The sequence below is a fragment of the Pinus tabuliformis genome, chromosome 9 (genome assembly GCF_031772625.1).
Source record: "Pinus tabuliformis cultivar Carrire ecotype Pingquan chromosome 9, CPIR1, whole genome shotgun sequence".
Taxonomy (NCBI): Eukaryota; Viridiplantae; Streptophyta; class Pinopsida; order Pinales; family Pinaceae; genus Pinus; species Pinus tabuliformis.
Genome location: NC_142307.1, coordinates 914,244,268 through 914,267,459, shown reverse-complemented (window position 1 = coordinate 914,267,459; position 23,192 = coordinate 914,244,268).

The window sequence follows — 23,192 nt, the reverse complement described above, 5'->3', positions numbered from 1 at the left end:
CCGCGCTCAGGTTTTTACACATGGCTCTATAGGCCCATTGAATCGATGGCACGTGTAGGTCCCAATCCATTCATCTCACTAGGTGAACCTTGTCCAGGACTTCTCATACCTTGTTGAATGCTTCCTTGTGGAATATTTGTGGTGCACATTGCCTCTCCTGTTGCTATGTCCCATTCCGATTTTCGGTGCTAAATTTGGGGTGTGCTTGTGTGGACTACACATCACATCTCTGTACCCATCGAGACAGGTGGGTGTGCAAGTTGTTTCGTCCTCGCTGACAGACTTTTGTTCAAAGCTAGGGGCTTCCAAACCATAGGCGCATCATCCTTCTACATCCGCGCCAGTCCTCAAAGTTTCCTTGATTTGTACCGGACCATCATGCGAATGTTGCGCGCTGTGCCAATTTCAACGCATCAAACCGCAGCTGTTTCAGTACTGCGCTTTCAAATTGGCTTAGGAATTCATCCACCACTATCAATCCATCATATGTCGACAGCTCTCTTGCCTCGTTTGTTACATAACGCAATGATCTAACCATCATATTGCAATTCAACGTTGTCACTTCGTGCAACCGATTCTACCAGCACTCTACTTCTTCATCTAAATCTGAAGTGCAGGAGATTTCACTCTCCCACGAGATCCTTCCATCTGTAGTTAGATTCACCCAATCCCAGCCTCATGTAGTTATCTTATAAATACAATCAAGATCATTGTCGCTTTCATCATCGCGCACTGGTTCAGTGTAGCGCACTCGTTCAGCTGGGTCCAGTGGGACTACTATGTGTAGTGACTTTTTTCTCGAAGATCATTTTGTGCTTCTTCAAATTGATGATTCCATTCATATTGGTGGCCTAGTCTATTCCTAACAACACGGGATAGTGATTGTTGTCATCGACAATCTCTATCACTTCAAAATCGACCTGCATGCTCGCGCCTTCAATATCAACTATTACCCCTTGAAACCTCCCCATGGGCAAAATATTCTGTTGGTTTGCCATTCGTAATTGAATAGGGGACCATTGTAACACGGGCCTGCCCATGCATTCCCATGTTTACTTTGGTAATACTTTCGTGTCCAAACCTAGATCTAGGATTACCTAATCCATTTCATACTCCCCAATCTGTGCAGTCAACCTCATCTCCCTTCTAGTGCGTAATGCATGCTTCCCCAATTTCTGAACTACATGCGGTTCCCCTGACCCCGTGCACCTGGTGATCAATTCCTATAGTCCTTTAACAGCCTTGTTGTCATGCAACAGTTTCATGCATGTCTCCAGAAAGGTAGTGAGCATTGAAGGGTCCATTCTTGGTTCTGGTTGATCCTTACTACTTGAAGTGGAGGCCTCCGTGAAGCTCTTCTTAGCTTCCATGAATGTCTCCTTTTCACGTTCTAAGTCAAACTCGGGTTCTTTTGCAGGAGCCTTGCGAACCCACATACTTTCCTCTAGCTACTTCCCCGTATCTTCTCCCGTGGCAGTACCACTTCTGAGCATCATGTTTATAGTCGGGTCCTCTTAACGTAGTTCAGACGTCATCATTTGTATATTCTGAGTTGGGGGAGGCTGAAATACCCCTTCTTCACGCATCTTTGTGATCAACGTAGGACAGTCTATTGTTTCATGATCAAATTGAGCTAGGATATCCTCTTCAGGTTGGTAGAGTCGCGGGCATAGTGCCCTGGTCCTCCGCAATTGTAACAAATTAACTATCTGCGGGCCCTTCCTGGTCCCATTCCACCTCGTCCCCGACCTCGCCCTTGAAATCCAGCGCATGCCATCCCCACATCTAGGTTGATGGCTCACGTTTTAGTCTACATCCTATAGACACAGGTCTGATCCGTCATTAGCTCGTAACTGAAGCAAGTGCGCTCATCGTGGCCTACCGACCTGGAAAAATTACAAAACAATTTCTAGGGTGTCTGTGTATATTTCTGTAGCAAATGACAATTGTTCGTCGTTTGTTTCCCTCCTATCTAAAAGATCACACACCATAAACCTGGTGCTGTGCTCAGCCCTGCCTACACCTCCGGTCTTAGTGGCATTGGCCATCCTCCTTCCAAGTAGTTCGCGAACACTAGACAGTGATCCTTGTCATGGCCCTGGCCTTTACATTTTATGCACCATACTTCCTCATGTGCCTCTGGCTGCAGTGCCCTAACCTGCTTCAAGCTTTGCATTTCCAAACACAGATTCTATAGTTGCACGTGGATTTGTTGAACTCCCAACCTAGGGTCTTATATCGGGGTCTCATGTAACCTCATCGCCATTTCCAACGCTTCGACCTAAGTGGAAGGTTTCTGTTGTGACATTGTCATCCTCAAGTGTGGTGCCAAAGATGTTACAAACCATGCGCAATGTTGTTCATCTATCATCGTCATATTGGCTTCACAGATAGTACTTTTCAGTCGTTGATCCAAATCCCAGGGAGTCTCGATCGAGAGCATCGCGATTTCTTTAAACTCGATGATTGATTGCGTTTCTGACTTTGGCCTGCTAAATTCCCTGTTTAGCACATTCTGGATCTCTACTATCCCTATGTTTGGGTGGTCATTAGAGTGCTTGATATACCATGTCAATGCGCAATCCTGCAATGCACTCACCAATGTAGCCTTCTTAATATTGTCATCCGTGATGCCCTATGCTTCCATACTGCTCTTACCATGAACCAAAATTGGTCTAGATCGTCATTCCCAACCGCTTTGAACACTGGTAGTTGGATTGCGCTCGCCATATTGGATAGTGGAGGTGGAGTGGGTGGAGATGGAGGTGAGGGAGGTGAAACGGGTGGTGGTGTGGGTGGATGTGGTAACCGCGGAATCCGCTGCCTTATCAAACTAACCACGATTCTTGGAGAAACCTTCACGAGATCATCCTCACTCTCTCGCGAGGGTGAAATTAAGGGACTGTTTTCTAATTCTTCACTACTTCTGCTTCTATAGATCTTTCCGCTCTGCGTAGTCCCAAGCATTAATTTATTCACATAACCTACTTTTCACGTAACTACATCTTTATCCAGGTGTTCAAGGATTTAATATACTTTCCTCGCGGTCCCTTGAGAAAATGTCACTCTACCTCGTTGTAACTAATAGTCTTGTCCACTGTGAACTCAGTAATAAATCCTCCTATTATTCGGTTGAGCCAGTGGTACACAGCTCGCGCTATCTTATCCTCTGAGGCTTCTAGTCTGTGTACTAGCTCCAGAGTCCACACTATCGGTTGGTTGAGCCTACACCTTCCTTGGCTGTCAGCTAACCTTGCAATCCACTCATATAGCTCAGACTGAAAGGATTCAAAGAAAATGTTGTGGATTTCTGTATACACGTAGCGATCCAGCCACTTTTCCTTAGATACTTACGAAGTTCTGTTTTCCTATGTTGCGAACTTGTGAATTTTCTTGTCCAACCACTCTTCAACTTCCTTCTTTGTTGGGTTCCAGTGGCATGACATCAGACATCCGTTATGCAGATCCCAGTTTCAGCAACGAAACCATTTGTTGGCTTAGTGCGGCCTGACCCAGGTTCAAAAGTTATTTAGCCAAGAAAATCCCAGTACTATTGGCCCTTTCGGCAACAGTTCGCAGAGTGTGGATTGAGGTCTCACTTGAATAGTATGGGAGGGTGCTAGAACAAGGGTTCCACACCCTGGGGATGTCTAATATGAGGTGATTTGTACGCAACCCAACCCTCACACTCACTGTGCTACGCACACCTGTGGGCACCCCGCGCACTGTGGTACTGTCTTCATGCCATTCTAGCCGCAACACGACCCGTGTTATTTACCCAAGCCTTCCTTAATTAGTCTTCCGTTAACTGATTACTTAGATTAAATTCACATATAAGCATTCATACACATATTTATCAATTGCGCACGACAAATAACTGAGTAAAAGTAATGCATAACAACAAAATGCAAATTCAAGAATAGATGCACAAAATAAACTTCTCTTTATTAGCTTTTAATCCCATGTACAGACTCGACTCCACCCTACGCACTTAGTTGCAGGGGTCCGTGCACTCCATTGTAGACTCTACTAGGCCTCTGTGCACTTAGCTGCAGAGCCTCTTCCTACTACTACGACCTAATATACTTCAACTTTCACTCTATGCTCTTACCATGCCTTTACTATTCTATCTATCCTTCACTACTTTTTTCCCTCTTTACACTTAGAGCCTTGCTCTATTTATACAATCCCATGGTCCGCGAACCATGGGTAGGCCGACACATATTTACATTAAATTACAATTCTTAGGGCGAATAACCCTATGACTCGATTATAAAATTCATGCTCTATGCCCATACTTCATGGAGTTCTACACCATCGTTGACTAAAACTTGGGCTTTAAGCCCCAAAACCTACTGTGGGGGATCACATGCCCAACACTTCACTAACCAACAAAACCCTACACTATCGGACCTTTCAGCAACAATGTGCTTAGCACAGGCTGTAGTCTCACCCAAGGCAGTATTGGGGGATGCTAGAACCAAGTTTCTACATCCAAAATGTTATGTGATGAGGGGGTAAGGCATTTCTTCAATTTAAGGCTTGATCTGACCTTCATGAGCCCTTATTCTCAAAAACCTCAAACTTAAATAAAGTTCCAATTAAACAGAGTTATGAGCTTCGCTTAAGAGTCTAATCATGCACAAAATAACATATAACAGTAGATCCAAATCTTCACAGAATAATTAAGATAATCTTACCGATAAATGGTATTCAACTGAGCATAAATACAGAAAACACATAAGTATATATTCCAGACACAGAATTGCTTTAAATAGTCTTTATAGTTCTAGATCTTCAATACATATACTTTTCCAACCCTACGCATGCAGCTGAAGGGGCCCATGCACTCAACTGCGGACTTACCAAGGTATCTGCGCATACAGCAATAGGAGCCTTCTCATTCACCCGAATATAGAAAAGGACAATTCAAACTCTAAGCATCAATCATAACATTAAACTAACTTAACTTCTCTGCTTAATGACTCCTATGACTCCCTTTTATAGTGTTTACATTACATTACCATGGTCTATGAACCATGGGTGGAGCTTAATACAACTCATCCCTTTACAAAATAAGGGGTTTTGACTTTCCTAAAATCCCCTTTGACTCTTAACATCCTGCACTACTTTCACTCCGCTCCTCAAAATATTGAGTATTTACAATATCTTATCAAAATTTGACTTAAGACTTAGCAAAACTTAACCCTGGGGAACCCCATCCCAACACACATACATGCACACACACACACATATAACAGGGCCCAAGTCTTCATTTTCATGCATTAACTGAAGGCAACCTAGAGGGCTTTGAACAATTGTGTTTGTGTACCAATGCTTTTATCGATGTATATGCTGACAAACCACATACAACTCCTTGAAAACCACCAACTTATTATAGGATCACTTCTGGTGGTTTTTAGAAATAGTGATGTTGTGATAAATACAAATTATCGATCTGTAGGTGAGAAATTTGGCTAGACCGCTTCTGGGGGTACTCCTCATCTTATCTTTTGATTGATTTGTGCCATTGTAATACCATCGATTTGTAGCATGAATGAAATGGAACGACGATTATACTGGAACCTGCAAATATATACCTTTAGGCTTCAACTGGTCACTAATATTTTGTAAAGAATGTTTTCAATCATAGAATTATGGTGGATATCTTTCGAAGATGGATAAAAAATGATGGGTATAATCCAGAGATCATAGAGACAAGCAACAATTTACTTTCCTTTAGCAAAGAAAGACTCTCCAAAGATTTGTTAGCGTAGTGAAATGGTAAATAACTACACCAGAACTCTACAAAATTGTTAGTTACCCTAGAGGATGATCTCGGGAAGGTTCTCACTGAGACATTTTTTGTTTCCTTCGTGATCTCCTCCTTTTCCTAGGATTCTTGAATTTTACTTGTGACTTCGCTACTTTCATGTTTTATTTCTTTGATTTTCCTTTATTCCTCTTCTATTTTTTATTAGATGGTTGATTTCTCAGGTATTCATTGTCATGTACATAATCACCAAGACCATATTCATCATCACCTTTTGATTATCGAGCATCATCATCCTCGTCATTAGTGGCTACACGATGTGTATGAGACTTGGATGCCATTATGGACTTTGAGGTATCCTCTCTATTTGACTTCTTCTCAAGTAACCAATCCTTGAAGAATAATTCAGTACCCTCTTCAATGTCACCATAATCATCCTCACCACTAGCCATAGACATGCTCTTTGCCAAGTGTTTGATTTCTTCATTGGAAAATTGAACAATGGATTTTCGCAAACTAGCTGTACATTGTTCAGATCTTTGTCGTAGACTTAGAAGATATTGAGAAAGTCGGATTGTGCTAGATTCTTTCTCAGGCTGAAGAAATGATGATACAGGAACATGATCCTTTGGTGAGAAGGAGAGTTTTGTCCATTTTTCTAAACATACTCAATGTTCGACTCAATCTGATCTATTAGATGTTTTACTTGTCAATGAAACTAGTCAAGTTTGGTTTCTTTCTTGAAATGTCGTAATCAAACAACAGGAATAAATGCCAACTCTTGAAAAGATACATAATAGCTCCAAAGTGTCAAACATTCGATAAGCTGCTCAATCATAGAAGAAACACACTCTTCTTGAAAAGCACGAGTTTTCAATGTTCATTTCGTCACCTCCAGGGTGATTGAAAAGTCAATTACTTTTCCAATTCCTTTTGTAGGTGGCCTATTTAATTCTTTGAACTCTACCATATCAACTAGAACCAAATCCACAGGAATGGATTTCATAATTGCAGATGCAATTTTGTTCAACATATAGTGGTTATATACACAAAAACCCTTACACTTGCATTAAACATATGTTGGTTCCCTTCGTAGATTCATCCAATTCACCTTTATCAGTATATTTTAAAAAACCCCAAGTAACGATGGTGGAGATAAATACTGTAACCTCCAAATTCTTTATTTTAACTTTCACTAGCCCCTTATCCCACATTTACCAAATGAAAACAATCCTTGGTCTTTATATCCTTCAATGGCCTCATTAATATCTGACACGTTGAGTGCTAATAACATATACTCCCTCTTGATTTTTGGTTCCTCTTGGACTTTGTGCATTGTATGTGTGCCTTCTTCGGGGAGTATGATTTTTACGTTGGTGATATTTTCTTAGAGACTAGGTGCTAAGCCCAATATTTTATAAAAATATTCATTTTACATGAGGAGGTAGAGAGCATGAAAAATTCTTTTGAAAAACTTCACTTCTTTCCTAGATCCTCAAGGGACCTTTTAATGTCCAAATTATCAATGCCTTTCATTCTAGTAACAGAACAAAACATGTTCACCATTTTCATAAGAGCTTTGATATGTAACCATGGATTTAATGATGCAACTTTCTATCATGTGTACAATGGATTCTAATCTAACTTCAACATAAAAACTTCTTCAAACTTACACATTCTCCTCAAAGGAGAATGGAAAAACAATGCCCGAAATTTTCCCTTATTTTATAAACTAATCCCACCCATAAAAAAATATAAGGGGTTTGAAATCAAAACCCCCTACAATGATTTATTTCTCCATATAATTCGAACATAGTGACTTTTGGTTCATACCATTGTCAAGAATGCTCAACGTGTCGACAAGTTGAATGAAATATGGTATTTTCCCCATCTGATTATAACTTCTTCTTTTTTCTTGACCTGAGTGCTGAAAAGTTATGCTACAACATATACAAACAACCCAACATTCAATTGGATCATGCCAAAGATATGCAAATACGTGCAACACCGTGACTCCCCAAAATTCCTTACGCCATATGAACATCTTCATATGCATCACATTTGAAGCATGTAAAAGCACATCATATAACCAATAGTCTTGGTATACCACAAATAATGATACACACAACCATACGTGCATCCTTACAAATATAAGGAGTTGACAAGCATCCAAGAACATAACAATAGGTTGTCCAGACCTTCAAGGTACAAGATGGAAACACATCTAATGTGAAATAATCCAAGAATTCATATAATTACACAAGGAACATGGACATTCTCATTCACCATACATCATATATAACAAAAACACAATCAATATAATGAAATAACTTTCACAACAACATATGTAACCCACTTATCTTTTGTTGAAGATGAACCTTATGACTGTGATTGGGACTCTAACTCTCCACCCAACCATAGGTTGCTTGTATAATTTTCTTTCCTATAGCCAACCACCCCCGAGCCTGATTCAGAGCACGTGAAGTTTTCAAGGATATTTACCCATGGGGGCTTCACTAGGGGAAAAATATCATAACACGTGCATTCATATTGGGGGATATATATTGAGGAAAAATGACATAATATATTGAGCATATAATAGGGGATAAAGGGTTTTTATATGTTGTGTATAAAAAATGTAGCTCAACGTTAATGAAAAAATATAAAGGGGTATAAAAAATGTAGATGAAAAAATGGATAGCTACAATATTAGTGAAAGTAAGGGTTTTTTAAATTGGGAAGGTGTATTAGGTTCATATTGGTAGGGGGTTAAATAAAGTGGTTTTTAGAGGTATTTTCCAATATGTAGTCAAATTAGGGGTATTGTTTAGTATGCCACGAATACACATGCTATGTCAGAGGTTCATTAAGTGAACCCCCCATCTATTCACCAACCAATATGAACATTCATATGGGAGCCCAAACTGATGGACCTCCAAATTAGACATAAATTAAGGCCCATGCCTCTAAATTAAACAATAATTTAAGGCCTATGACCATCCTTCGGCACATTAAACCTCTCTTTTTGCATTAGATAATTTATTTTAATTTTAGTATATTCATTAGGAAGGTTTATGAATAATTGGATATTTGTGCCTAATATTATTTATGTTTGTGGAATATTATGAGAATATTGGGAAGATTATGAAGATTTGGAGGAGGAGATAATTTAGGGACTTGTTCCCTACTATAGGAGGATCAATAATAAATAATAAATCAACAAGATATTTCGGAATTATGGCACAAATTCTGGAACTCCAATGATTGAGGAAATCTAGGAATGTGTTCCACTAATCAAGGAACCAGATCCACTAATCGAGGGATTTTGGTGGGGAAAGCTTCCTCCATTCATGGGGAATGATTCCTAATAATTTTTTATAAGTACCAAGTCCATTTTGGCTCTAGGGAATGATTGATCAAATCTAGGAATGTGTTCCCTACCATTTAATGCAGATTCCTAGTATTGGGGAGCAAATCCACTAATCAAGGAATTTTGGTGGGGAAAGCTTCCTCCATTCATGGGGAATGATTCCTAATATTTTTATATAACTACCAAGTCAAATTTTCCTCTAGATATAGATTTTCATTAGTGTTCTTGTGGAGAGAACTCTTATTTTTGCAGCTCCATTGTATTTTCTTGCATGGATGTAATTCTATTGATGAAAATAATGAAGATTGGTGTCATGTTTAGCTTCTAAATCTTGTTCTCCTCCATAGGTCTTTGATTTTCCTTGGGCTTGGCCATCCCAAGAGCCTCAGAGCCCTTTTGTATCATTTTCTTTCCTTCTTTTCACTGCTTATTCACATGCATCTGTAGTTTTTATTTAGTTTTATTTCTGCATTTAGTATTAATGATTTCTTATTGTAGGATTGAGTTAAATGGTTGATGTAAGTTATTTTGTAGGATCACAAGCATTATTTCATCCTTGTAAAATCTTTGGAAGTTCATAATAGTCATTGAGTTTCTTGGATTAGTCTTCTTCTTCCCAAATCTAGATTGTTGGACCTCCTTTTTAGCAAAGAATAGTAAATTTTTGTTATTTTTTAGAGCATGCTAAAAAGCTTCAATCGAGTTTGTTCCACTTATATTAGATCACAAAATAATTCTAGTTCATAACAAAAATTTCCCCATTGCATTTTCACTTGATTTGGTTAGGCATTTTTTAGATTTACTAGCTCACTGGTTCTCGAATTTCTAGATTTTCGCATAGTAATGTTTTTGTATTTTTTGTACATGGTTTAACGAAGGTATTTTTGAGTGATTCCACTTGAAATAGGGACCTAAAACATCCTAGTTAATAAAAAAAATTGTCCCATCCAATTTGGATTTGATTTTCTTGTTCATTAAACCCTCACCAATTCCATCATTTCATAAAGAAACTTCTCCAAGATTTTTCGAGCAAATCCATCCATCTCCTAACTTTGGTTTTGAGTTTTGAAGTGGTCCTAGGAACTCCCTTGACTAATTCAATCCATGAACCACATTCCCTAAGCTTTCCATCACCTTCAACATCCATCCTTTTTCTCTCAATTGTATCTTGTAGGTTTTCAGGGGATCCTGTAGGTTTTTAGTACATCTTGTAGGAAATCACTATAGCATCCTATAGGCATGCCTATTTTGAGGCTGAATTGAGGAAAAATCATCTAGAAGCTACAAAAGGGTACCTACTTGTCTCCCAAACCTTGCAACCATCCACCATCATCTCCAATCCTCCTGCCACATCACCAAAAGAGATTAGCTTTCACACTCTCACATGAAAAAAATATAAAAATAAAAACAAATTTATTTTATTCATTTACATGCATAGTAGTAGAAGGTTTGATGGTTTGAAGCTGCATGCTTAGAATAGTAGGATTGCATACATGTTAACTTAGTATTCTTTTGAAGCAAAACCTCTTAGTAGTTAGTTAGAAAACGGTGTGCTTTAGCATTTGATTTCAATCTCTTTCCTTGTACTTTATTTCTTGCAATAGGTTAAGGTTCCATCTCAAACATTTTATTTTCTACAATCAGTTTAGGATTTGGCATCAGTACATGAACTCCATTACATCATGATAGCAAAGGAAGGACACATTTTATGCCACACATATAGTGCTGATACCTCTCAAGTTTGTACGAACCCTAGGTTGATAATTAGAGTTGGTAGCCTTGGGAGTTGTAGCATTCTTGTTGCAATACCGAGGCTCATCACTTTTTGTTGTTGTTGTCGGGGAGGTGTCAAAGTATGCAATTTTTTCTTCCCTAGTTGATTAATGTCTTTTCACTTTTTGCAAAAACAAAATATTTGCATTAGGAATATTTAATTTCGAAAGTAAAAAATTGCATTGCATTATAGTTTTCATTTAATCATAAAAACAAAAACAAAATTTATCCAACACCAAACACCCCTGTTGTTGGGAAAAGTATCCAATTCGGAATGCCCCTATCCCACTCTAAGGTGTGATAGTGCCTTAGCAACAAACGAAGTAAACTAATTGAGTATTCTTCTTTATGAAATGTAAATGAGGAAGATGGATCTAACTAACCTGTGTCTTCCGCTAGTTTGTCGATCCAAATCACTCCTCTCTTCAGTAGCTCCCAGCTTCTTGCTCCTTCACCGGCCCAGCTTCACCGAATTCCTGTAAGATCACAAGAGAGAGAAACTACACAAAGATACAGATATACATTCATAAAAAGCTCAAGATCAAATTAAGCTAAACATGTAAGCATAACAAAACATCATTGGTACACAACATGTAGGAGAAACTCAAATAGTTTATTGATATGATAATAAAGTCCAAGAGGAGATACAACCAAGTGAGTTCTGATCCAGCATCTACCTCCCAGCAAAGGAATCCCTTCCTCTCCTCCAACAAAGCATAAATCACCCAATGTACTAATCTCAATCTCAAACCAACAACAATTCTCTGCAAAGTACAAAATTCCAACCTCCTGAACCTCTGGGTGAGAGATCCATATATAGATGTAAGCAGAGAGGATGAGTCAGCTTATGTTTTGACTTGTGGCTTCTCTCTATCAGTTCTTGCTTCCACTTGGAGGTTGAGAACCTCTTACTCATCACTAGTCGAATTCATTGAGGCAAGTGTCATTGGAGAAGATTTTGGAAGCTTCTAGGGTCTTTCCACCTCGTTGAACGAGCTTGCCATTTGTCATTTCCCGCTCAGCGCACCCTGGTAGTGCTTCCACCTGCATTGCAATGCACCTAGCCAGTGTACTCTTTGCATTTCAACGCATGCAGCTAGTGGAGCCTCTGAATTGATCCTGAATTGACTATTTCTGAGTGGTTTTTGGTAGAGAACTTCTAGGAGAAGCTGTCATTGGTTGACCTTGTTCCTTTAGGAGCTGTAACAACATCTTTAGGGACTTTGGATCCCTTGAATTATGGAAATTTCATGCTTATATCTGTAAGGCACAAAAATGTCTATAACAGTTACCCCCTAAAGTATGAGGCCGTTTATCGGGTGAAATGCTTTATTAGGAGGATCCGAAGTTCATTCAATGCTGGGAGGAGACCTGTAATAAGATACAATACAATACATTATTTTTCATATTGTTTTCATGATCTAGCTGAGGCGGGCATTCCCATGCTCAGCTTTATAAATTCATTTTTATGTACATAGGACAGACAATTGTCTAATGATAGACTGATGATCCCGCTGAAATCATCATCCTTTGGTAGGATGATTGGCTGTGCTGCAATGCTGTACATGTCAATGTCTTTATTTTTCCTGAATATATATCGCAGCCCAGATGGATGAAACTAGATCCGGGGTCTTCAAACTCGTTCTATCTTCACTCTAAGTACAAGTCGATCCATGTGAGAAATGTTCTGAAATCGAACATGGAAAGACATCGCTTGATTACCAGTCAATGAGGTAAACCGTTAACAAGTGCGAGAGGAATCACCGATAATGATAATGACCCTCAAGGTACTGCAGTACAATTCACGTTGTGTGAATAAAGGACTTGGCATCGAACACCACGCAAAATCTTTCGGTCGAAGGTCATTGATGTATACCTGTCGCTGGAAGTGAGAAACTTGCCATTGAGGCATGCAAGCTTCAAAGTACTGAAGGGGTTGTTCCTAGATCAACTTCTTGGATAATGAGCTGATGTCGACAAGAAGCCATCCGTCAAAGGAGGGCCTTAATGTATCCCACATCAGTGACACGGAACGGAGCAAATGATTTTGATGGAGGTGAAAACGATCTGATGATATATGGTTCAGGGTGGCGGTCATGAAAAGAATGAAGGATAATGTATGGTAGTGGATGGGACACGGTTGACTTCTCTGGATGACTTCTCTTGAACATATCGGCGACACTTGTGTGATGGATTGGTAGCATTTACCCCAAAGGTGGATGGTATGGCGAGACCATGGTGTGTGACCGGTGAATGAAACAACCCAACCCGACTCAGGCACGGAGTGGAAGTGTCATGTTCAAGAGCGACTTCCTACCAATAAAGTTCTTTGAGTTTCTTCCCAATTTTTCCCCAGTCATTGCTGACCAGTACCTCTTTATTTTTGTCAAGCTTGAGGAGGATAACATATGCTTGTTCTATAATTTTCCCTTCGGGAAAACCCATCGCTATGTTTTAACGAGCCTAGCGATAGTGAAACTCGTTCTCGTCTAAAGACAAGTTTGTCGCTATTTAATGTTTTTAACGAGTCTAACGACAAAGATAACTCGGTCCTTTTCATTTTTAGAGAGTCTAAAAAGGTACGTAAAGTCAACTCCGAAAGTCCTTTTTTGTTATCTAATCCCTTAAGTCCGAAAAAGTATAAAACAATACAGAAGGGATGAATTTTCGATAGTTTTAACGAGCCGAACAAAACAAGCGCTCGATCTTTTTGTGCAATAATCCCTCAGGTCCAAAAAGATTAAAATCTAGAGGAGGGATAGCACTTCCGGTCGCTTTAATGAGCTGGAAGGCCAAAACTCGGCAATCTTTTCATATTTTACGAGTCAGATGAAAAGAGCTTAAAGAAGACTCGTCTTTTGAGGAACGAGTGATAAAACGGGTTAGCAGCTGATTCCAGGTAAGGGTTGGAATTTTCCAATCACGGCAGTGTCACAAGGATGGCTAGTGAAATCACTCTTCACAGCTGTTCCTCAAAATGGGTAAACAATCAATATGGAAGTGAATGATCGGCCAATGGAAAAGTGGAGGTGACGGTGCAAACACGACCAAGGCTTTAGTGGCTGATAATGTTACATTCACGGTTGTTATTTACCGGAGGATAGTTCATTTTTAACGAGCTTAAATGCGGGTTGAAACACTTGCTCGATCTCATGTTTATTTTTTAACGAGCATGAACTATGTGCTAAAACTGCTCAATGCAGGTTTATTTTTTAACGAGCTTGAACCCTGTGGTAACACTGCTCATGACAAGTTTGCATGCCCCCAGCATAATAACGCAAATCGAGGTGCATGCCCCCCAAGCTTCATTGCATTCAACTCGGTGGTTGGAATGAAGGTTTACCTTTGAGATTTGAAAAAGGGGATTTGTTTCATTTTTTAATGAGGTTGAAACAGTAAAAGAACTATCCTCATGACTCCTTGTTTCATTTTTTAACGAGGTTGACACGAGATAAGAACCGTCCTCGGAGCCCACTGTATTTACAGTTTTTGATAGAAAATCGAAAACTGAAGGATGATAAAGGTCATCCTTCGTATCTTCTCCACAATCCGAGAGAAGGGAACGATGGTGGGAATCATTCCATGGCGCCCCATCAATCACCATTGATTGAATGATTCCTCCGTTTGTAGAATGTACAAGTGACGAAGGATTTGAAGAGGTGCCATTTTCCTTAGACCTATCTATCCAAACACTTGATGAGCGTTGATTTGGGTTCGCCTCCCATGCCAGAAACATTGATTGCTACAATATTTCTATTGGGCTTGGGGGCAAAACCATTGCATGATCCATGTTGATATCGTCTTCTGAGATCTTCGTGGAAGATATCATATTGCAGGTACCTATCGACGCTACTTCCGCCAAGTCGATTGGAGGTGGAAGAGCGAAATTTCCCATTAGTATAGGATCTTTTAGTAGGCCTACTCCGATATTTTGAAGCGAATGGGGGCTTCCATGGATCATGGGAATGCTTCCTGTAACTTGTGAACCATTAGGGAGGAAGTTTTGTTGGTCGACGATCGTAATCCCCCCTTGAAAGGGGAATGCAATCTTTCTAAAACAGGTCAACACAACAGCTGCCATGGCATAGATCCACGGTCTTCCTAGTAGGATGTTGTAATCAAGATTCCCATCGATGACTTCAACATCTATTTCTACTGTTTTTCTCCCTAGTTCAACCTTCAAGTTATTTAGGATACCATATGGGGTATATGTCCTTCCGTCGAATGCTTTTAATGTTGTCGAGGATCGCGACAAGGTTGGAGATCCTAAAGTTTTCCAGCAACTCATCGACATAATACATGTAGATTCCCCCTCATCAATAATTGTTCGATGAACAGTTTTGTTGAGGGCTTTCACTTGGATAAGGAATGCTAGTTGAGCCGGTAACTGAGGATCGTATCCTTTCTGGTCAAAGGATACAAGATTGGAATCCTTAGGATCAACCCCACCAATGGTTGATAACAAAGCCTGCCTTTGGGATGGGCAATTTTGTAGTACTTCGAGAGTCGACATAGCGGATGGCGATTGGGCCAAATCTTCCACTATGTTATAATGTTGTGCTGCTCTGGCACGAGGATTAAATGTCGACTTGTGTACTACTCCCTTTGGCGGTTTTATTGTTAATTCAGGAATGATGGGTGGTGCAACTTCTGTCGAATCATTTTCCTTGTCGTTCGACACCAAAACACCCCTGTTGTTGGGAAAAGTATCCAATTCGGAATGCCCCTATCCCACTCTAAGGTGTGATAGTGCCTTAGCAACAAACGAAGTAAACTAATTGAGTATTCTTCTTTATGAAATGTAAATAAGGAAGATGGATCTAACTAACTTGTGTCTTCCACTAGTTTGTCGATCCAAATCACTCCTCTCTTCAGTAGCTCCCAGCTTCTTGCTCCTTCACCGGCCCAGCTTCACCGAATTCCTACAAGATCACAAGAGAGAGAAACTACACAAAGATACAGATATACATTCATAAAAAGCTCAAGATCAGATTAAGCTAAACATGTAAGCATAACAAAACATCATTGGTACACAACATGTAGGAGAAACTCAAATAGTTTATTGATATGATAATAAATTCCAAGAGGAGATACAACCAAGTGAGTTTCGATCTAGCATCTACCTCCCAACAAAGGAATCCCTTCCTCTCCTCCAACAAAGCATAAATCACCCAATGTACTAATCTCAATCTCAAACCAACAACAATTCTCTGCAAAGTACAAAATTCCAGCCTCCTGAACCTCTGGGTGAGAGATCCATATATAGATGTAAGAAGAGAGGATGAGCCAGCTTATGTTTTGACTTGTGGCTTCTCTCTGTCAGTTCTTGCTTCCACTTGGAGGTTGAGAACCTCTTACTCATCACTAGTCGAATTCATTGAGGCAAGTGTCATTGGAGAAGATTCTGGAAGCTTCCAGGGTCTTTCCACCTCGTTGAATGAGCTTGCCATTTGTCATTTCCCGCTCAGCGCACCCTGGTAGTGCTTCCACCTGCGTTGCAATGCACCTAGCCAGTGTAGTCTCTGCATTTCAACGCAGGCAGCTAGTGGAGCCTCTGAATTGATCCTGAATTGACTATTTCTGATTGGTTTTTGGTAGAGAACTTCTGGGAGAAGCTGTCATTGGTTGACCTTGTTCCTTTAGGAGCTGTAACAACATCTTTAGGGACTTTGGAGCCCTTGAATTATGGACATTTCATGCTTATAGCTGTAAGGCACAAAAATGTCTATAACAACCCCCCCCCCCCCCCCCATTTGATCACATGGTGCAGTAAGAGCCATATCACCATTCACTTTTGCAGGTAGAAGAAGAAGATGGAAAATAATGTAGAAGAAAAGGATGGAGATGATGAAAATTTGGAAGATCCTCTCAGATTTCCCATTCAAGATACTGATGGTAGTGTGCACATGAAGAACATCCCTCCATCGTTTCTTCCAAAATTTCATGGTCTAAGGTCAAAGGATTCGAAAACCTTTCTTTTTGAATTTGAAATTGTTTTTAGATCTTATGGTTACTTATTAAAAAATCAAAAATTGAGATTGTTTTTGGCAACATTGAAGGATAGAGCTCTTAAATGGTTCATGAGTTTAAGGACTAAGCCGATAAGATCATGGAATGATATGCAAAAGATATTTATAGAAAAATATAAAGATCATGATATTAAAGAAGAAATATTTAGAATGAATCAAGGAGAAGATGAGAGTCTAGAGGATCTAATAGAGAGGTTCACGTATAATGTTAAGAGGGGAAAACTACATCATTTAGGATTCAACACACTAAAAACCCTCTTACTCAGAACAATTAGGGATGAATGGATTGATCTTCGTAATCTCATGAGTAGAGATGATGTATATCAATTATCATTTGAGAAAATTTGTGAAACATGCAAACACATATCAAGAGGAAAAACAAGAGTAGGTAAATCAACATCAAGATTGGTAACTCAAGATAAACTTGGAAATTTGTTTGATGATTTTAAAACGAGAATCCTTAGCAATCTAACAAAATAAGTAGAAATGTTAAGAATGCAAGATGAAGGAAAAGAAAATGTTGATATTTGTTTTGTAGAATCACATGGTGTTAAAAATTGTCTATCATTACCAAGGTTGAAGGAAGTTTACCAAGAGGACAATGAAGCAAGTCAATTGCCAATGCAACTATGTTATGTAGCTCTAAGAGGATCATGGCAGCCTATTCAGACTGATATGCTGCAAGAGCCTAATTCAAAATTTCAAGGTTATGCATATCCACCTCAAAGTAATTGGAACACATCCTTTCCTTGGCAACATTGGCCATATCAACCCCAAAACCAGTGTCAGTAACAAGGTTGGCAAGGAACTTATAGGAGCCATCCACAATATCCTCAGTATTTTCCTCAATAACCTCCATACCAAACTACATGTTATCCTTACCATTCACCTCCACCACAACCACAACCCCATCCACATCCATCTCAAATATACATTCCCACTCAACTACTTGTACCACCATTTCCAAACCCACACATTGAAGTAGCTCAACCCACTTACAATGCTGAGGTACAACACTTCCAAACATCTCCTCTTGAGATCAATGGTATTCACCACAGCTCAGGAAGAGTACTGAAAAAAAAAAAAAGAGATTATCTTGATATCATTGAAGGACCACATCCAAAAGAAGAAGATTCAAATGAGAAGACCACAGAATCATGGGCTACACTTGATGAAGAGCAGACATCAAAATCAGAGATAGAGAAAGCTTCATCATGGTTACTATCAAATCTTCCATGTATTCAAAAGATAAATCAACAAAAAGAGGTAGATTTGAAGGTGATGGTAGAAGAAGACATGAAGAATGATCTAGATAAGCAAGAAAACCAAGGAAATCAAAGTTATATTGAGGTTTGGTTCAAGAAAATAGACAAGATGGAGCATCACCCTCTTCTTCAACTATGCTTGATCCTTTCAAGGTAAAATCATTTGGTCTCTAAAGTCCAGGTACATGTCAAAGGATACATTTCAAGCCTACACATAATTTTTTCTATCATCTTGATGTGTACATGGCTCCATTGGAAGTATTCTTATACTTGAAAGTGATTCTGTTTTTCAAGTAGGGTAGGGTAGAAGAGAAAAAAACATCAAAATGAAAAGTAAGAGAAAAAAAAATAGAAATCCAAGGTGAAAACCTCCTTGGAGGTGCTTCAGATTGGCTCATTGATTAAAAGCCTCCATGAGTCGTACAATGGGTTGGAAAAAAGCAAAAAGAAAAAAATATCCTAGGTGAAAACCTCCTTTGAGGTGCCTACGCAGACCTACGAGTTGAAAACCTCTTTGAGGCAGCTAGTAGGCCTAGAAGAAAAAAAGAAAAAAGAAAAAAAAAAGTAATCTTTTCTCCATGCATGCATGTACTCTCCAACATCTACAAGCAACAAGAAAAAGTTGGTACAAAAAGGAGAATTGGTCAAGCCTAGTCAAAAGAAGTCAAATTTTCACTTTCTCCTACTTCACTCATGCTCCAACAAGGACAAGGCCATGTAAATCCATCACCCTCATCTATTTTCACCATCCACCCATCATTCTCAAGCTTCTACCACTCATTTTCCTTGATGTCCTAAAAAACTACAGGATGCCCTGTTTTACTACAAGATACAAAAATACATAGAGCATAAATTTGTTTTTGTCATAACTTGAAAACAATGCATCCATTTGTCAAGTTGTTTCAGGGGGGAATGCATATGGATGATGGTAACATGCTCAATCAATTTCAACAAATTTCAGTGCACGTTTCCAAGAAATCGACCTCCATCACCTTCATCCATTTTTTCATTTTCTCAATATCCGTGAATCCATTTAAAAATTTGTTTCATGGGGAGATTCATACGGATGATGGTAACATACCCAAGCAATTTCAACAAATTCTAGTGCACGGTTTCCAAGAAATCAACCACCATCACCTTTAGCCATTTTTAGTTTTTCTCGAGATCCGTGGATCCTGTTATGCCCCTATACCAATAGGTGTCATATATCATGATTGAATTAATGAGATATGTAATATGTTCATACCTTTAGTTGTTGCAAAGGTTTTCCATATTTGTAAAAAATCAAAAAAATTAAAAAATGTAAAGAGGGTATACCCTAAAAGAAAAATCAAAGGGTGAAAAAAATAAGAGATGGTCAAAAAATGAAAGAAAATGAACCCCACCAAAAAGAAGACCAGGAAAGTGTGCAAGTCTAAATGCAGCTACTTTTTCACTTTTTTATAATAAACAATTGTGTGCAGCTTGTTACTTATTCAACAATTCATGAATAGTCAAACAATTTAAACTTGACTAGTTCATATTCTCTAATTTCATGTTGTAGAAATAGAGAATAAATATCTCACCAAACATTTTAATCTTGGTAGACAAGTAGATAGGTATAGTGAAAAAAGGAGCTCAACAGTTTAATTTGAGCCCTTGGATGTAATAAGTGTAGACTTAGATAGGGATTACCATGTAAAAGAAAAAAAGTCTGACAAGGGTTTGCCAGTCTAAGTGCACCCAAATAAAGAAGTAAAAATGTTAGGTTAAAGTAAGTAGCGTAAGTAGATTATGGTTGCAAAATGATATGTGGTGAATAATAAGTTTAAATGTGTAAATCTTTTACTTTCATCACAAAGCAAAGGCATATATAACATGGAAGGCACATCAAGCAAGCAAAGTCAAAATAATTAACTTCCCTACTCATTTCCCTTAAATTTTCACTAATTTCCCCTAAGTGCCAAGGTATTTATCAAATTAGAGGGGCTCAGAGCATTTCTCTAACTTTTGGAGGGACTGGACCCTCAACCCAATAGTTTATAATGCCTAAGTACTTAAGCCCATTCATAGAAAACCACACCCCTTCATGAAACATTCATTCCCTTGATAAAGTTTTTCCGAAGTAAAATCCTATTTTACTTAGGAAAATTACAACATTTTCCATAAAAACCATCATTTTCACTTTAGTCTAAGTCTTAAATACACACATCAAAATGTTTTAGACTTAGTTCTTTTCATTGCATTATATCATATTGACTCCTAACCTATATTATAGAAAATCCCCTATCAAAATCTACCCATTCCCATATTACTTTAACTATGTAAAAACCACGAAATCTTAATATCCCGCCCCTTTAGTTAAAATATAGCTGTAATACATAATAATGGGAATTAATTAGTTAATATGTAACTTATTAACAACCCTAACCCCCCGCTGCATTAAAAAGGATTAATTGACCCTCATGGTTAATTAACAACTTCAATAACCAATCCTGTTGCTCCCAATGTGATTAAAAAACCTTTAATTACATCGGGCCCACCCTCATTAAACTCCCATCACCTCGCATCCCTGACAGCCATTCGATTAAGCCTCCCAGATCCGACGACTGTCGTGCATATCACATGGCCCTTCGCGACCAAACGTTAGCATGCGACCGCGGAGCAGTTTTGTGAACAGTGCCCCCGCCACGTGTCACTCATCTTATGGTATCGCTCGGATGAGCCCAAATACCAGCCCCTTGCTATAAGTGGTGCGATAAAAACCACTTACCACCTCCCACTAAATGAAAAAGTGTCAATTCCTTCCACTGACGCCACCCATCCAAATCTCGAAACCCGCCAAATTCTTGACTTTGTATAAAAACAAAACAAATCATTTCGTCGTTCTATTCTACGAAACCTATACATCCATGCAAATATAACGATGAGGTCAACCAACTCATGCTCCCAGCCGCCAACCTGTTTCAAAATTTTTAGCCGACGCCACTCAAAGTCCTCCATTCACACCCACTATACCTGCGTACCATTGCTCGTCCCTAAAACAGGTATTTACCAATTCCCGTCAAGAAACCCTCTAAATACTTGCTTTCACTACAAATTTAATTGAAAATAATCCCAATTCAATATAATTCAGTTACCATACTTGAAATTCAAGTTCCCAGACCTGCTATTTCATCATTTTCACTTAAAAACCTCAATTTCCCTTTTGAATCCACAAGAACCAATATGGAAACTCTAGTAGCCCTAAATATTGCACCTATTACCACCCCTCATCGTGATTTAGACTATCTACCCCTGGCTGGTAAGGATTTTCAAATAAAATATCTAATCACTAATAAAGACCATCTGAAAGTTTTTTGCCAATGCTGAGATAACCACTTGAATGGCTATGATGCCATAGGACTATGGGAATCCAATTTCCCGATATACTTTCTACCCTCTATGCATGTTTTCCCTCACATAATACATCAGTGTCATGCAAATTATGACCCCAACCGTAGAGCCGTGATGTCTCCCAACCAAACAATCCTCTTCAAAATAACTATTGATTCAAACAATGAGATGCTAAAATTTCATCATAGTCAAGCCCTCACCCCCATTTCCCTTGTAAATTTGCTTGAGAAATCAACCAAATTATCCCAATCTGATCTCAATTGCCTCTGCCAAACTTTCATATCAAAACAACATCAACCTAAACACCCCCCTCCTTATATGTGAGATTTCTTCACAGATACAAGTAAAATCATAGTTGATATGATAGATGCAGTCATGGGATTCAACACTAGTGAGTTTGTAGATGAATTGACCCTAGTGTTGATGTCTATCTTTACCCCTGGTTAGCCCCCTGCTGTCAAGTATGATTATGCTTTATTTATTGCTGAGAAAATCCATGACCAGTTCATGAGACTGGAGAATGAAAAGGTTTTCAAGTATTCCACCTTCATATATCACCTCATCCTCTACTATTAGTCTGATAAGTTCCCATTTTCTGTCAAGAAACTTGATACAAAGGTAATCCAAGGTCTGTCATCTTTTGGTCTTCTATCTTCCATGAATCTTTTACTTGCCCTTATTTGTATAATGAGTTCATTGAATAGTTTGTCCACCCAGTAACTACCTTGCTGACAGGAAATCCTCCCCCAAGGATTAGTGATGAAATCAAAAGGATCCTTCAGCTATCCAAATAGTACAGAGTAGGTGACTGGTACTTGTACCAGAATCACATAGAGATCAGGGTATATGGGTGTGAGCTTCCCCCATTCAAGCTACCTAAATATGTTCCAATGAGACTGTTTGCACTAGAGTATTATAGATAGATGATAAACTTAGCTTTAATTCATTTTACTAAGGCCAAGAAGAAAGCACAACTCGGAATCAAAGATCATGTAGGCTCATTTGTCTACAACAATAGGGAAGCATGGAAAACAACAGAACAAATCCTAGAAGACCACATGAAATTAAACAAAAGTTTTATTTGGACTCCATATGATCCCCATAGTTTCATCTATGATAGGAGAATGAAAAATAGACTATCACCATATTTTCATCACATAATTCCAGAGATTGAGCAATATGCTAACATGGATGAATGGAGAGAAGGGACTCTTGTAGAAATGGATAGTGATCAGGTCAATGTAGAGAATGTAATGAAAGATCTGGAAAAGACACTTGACCTGGATTCTTTTGGACAGGTGCAATTTGAGACTTCTCACAAGTCAACATCAGGGACTAGTGCCTCAACAATTGATACCTCTCAAAGGCATTCATAGGAGACTAGTGTACCACTTGCAGAGACATCACAGGGAAGAGAAAAATAGATTAGCAGTCCAGAAACAGAACAATCAACCATGTCAAAGCAGCCTCAAACCTCCCAGGAGTAGGCTCAAACATAGGCCCACCCAACTCAAGTCAACATGGGAAACCTCCCAATTTTGCAGACTTCTCTGAATGAGGAAAAGAGATTAAAGAGAAACAGGGAAGTAGCTACCCATGCCAGTGGT